This window comes from Cicer arietinum, chromosome 1 (assembly GCF_000331145.2).
Source record: "Cicer arietinum cultivar CDC Frontier isolate Library 1 chromosome 1, Cicar.CDCFrontier_v2.0, whole genome shotgun sequence".
Lineage (NCBI taxonomy): Eukaryota > Viridiplantae > Streptophyta > Magnoliopsida > Fabales > Fabaceae > Cicer > Cicer arietinum.
The window spans coordinates 9,998,359-10,000,203 of record NC_021160.2 but is presented as its reverse complement, the minus strand read 5'-3'; positions in this window follow the sequence as shown (position 1 = coordinate 10,000,203).

Below are 1,845 nucleotides of genomic sequence, written 5' to 3'. Positions count from 1 at the left end.
CATCTAGACGCTATCACTCTTGTAAATAATTTTCACATAATATTGATTATGGATAGCACTTACAAGACCTGTAGGTATCGAATGCCATTACTTGAAGAACTTGATGTTCCTGGCAAAATTTCACTTAAAGGTAAATTACGAGGGATCGCGTATCCATCGACTACGTCGATGTTTCCACCGGTTGTCAAGGTTAAAACAAAAGGTGCACCAAAAAAAGGCAAAAGTAAGGTATCAAAAAGAGATAAATCAACCAAGCGTGATCCATCTTGGTGGGAGTATGTGGATGCAAGTGTTCCATGTAGTGGTACAAATGCATGTAGCACTATAGATACCAGTAAAGTAGAAAAGCTAGCACCTCGACCATCAGTCCAAAAGCTCACACCTCGACCATCAATTAGCAAAGTTCAACAACCAAGAGTTCTCCTCTTCAAAGATTGGTTGCCAGTTGAAATTCATAAATTCATAGATGACATTATTGATGTCGGTGATGATGGTAATTGTGGATATCGTGCAGTTGCAGCTTTACTTGGAATGGGTGAGAACTGTTGGGCATTCATCCGTCAACAGTGTGTGATAGAGCTTCAAGAGTTCATGTCTCATTACGAGATACTATTTGGTGGAGAAAATTATGTTCGACAACTTATACACAATGTGTATGTTGAGCAAGTTGCGTCGAAGGATAATTGGATGACACTTCCAGAAATGGGATATGTGATTGCTTCGAAGTTTAACGTGGTTGTCGTCGCATTATCACTTAACCAATCACAAACATATTTTCCACTTCGGAGTCCACCACCAACATCTATGTCAGATCATCGTGTGATTGTTATTGCATTTGTTAACAACTGTCATTTCGTACATGTATTAATTGTGATATTAAATGAATTCAAATATATTGGATGACTTGTATGAATTGTATGAATTGTTGAATTCAAATATATTGTAAACTGAATTGTTGAATTCAAACTGAATTGTATGAATTGTTGAAGTTGTATGAATTGTATGAATTGTATGAATTGTTGAATTCAAAGTTATTGTAAACTGAATTGTTGAATTCAAATATAATGAATATCCAAAATATTGTATGAATTGTTGAAATTGTAAACATAATTGTTTAATTAATATGGTCGAAATCTAAAATAAATATCCAATATATCCAAAATATCTGTAACCAAAATATCCGAAATCCAGAATAGATATCTAAAATACATATCCAAAATAAATATCGAAAATAATATCCTAAGTATGTCTATGTCTCCTACGATATGGCACTGCATGAGGCCAATCTCTACCACCACCCCTCTGAGATCGCAATATCAAAATTAATTCATTCACGAGTGCGATGCCATCAGGTAATACCAGCTGTCGACCAAGAAGCTCCTCTGCAATTTGTATTGCTCGACGCTGCATTAAAAAAACATTAATTAATTACATGACTATTTAATTTAATAAAGTTATAAATTAAATTTAAATGAATTTACCGTTGTTTCTTCTGAAGCATGATCATCATCGACATGCTCTGCAACCGAATGTGCTACATAGACTGGTTCTCTACGAATGATATATGGATGAGAAATCCGACGAAACCAGTCCATGTACTCAATTGCGCAATCTGCAGGTCTGTGTACAACTGCCCCAGCGTCAACTACATGTACAACGTATTGCGTAAACATGATGTCCATTTCCTCTGGTGTGGTCATCTGACCTACTATCTCCAAAGGTGAACCAGGGATGGTTTGGACATGTCCATATTGACGCAATACCCTATCTGGCAAATGAGCATACATCTTGGGACCCCAGCGTATCCACCCTCTGAATAATGAAACAACCTCAAATGGTCGCTTC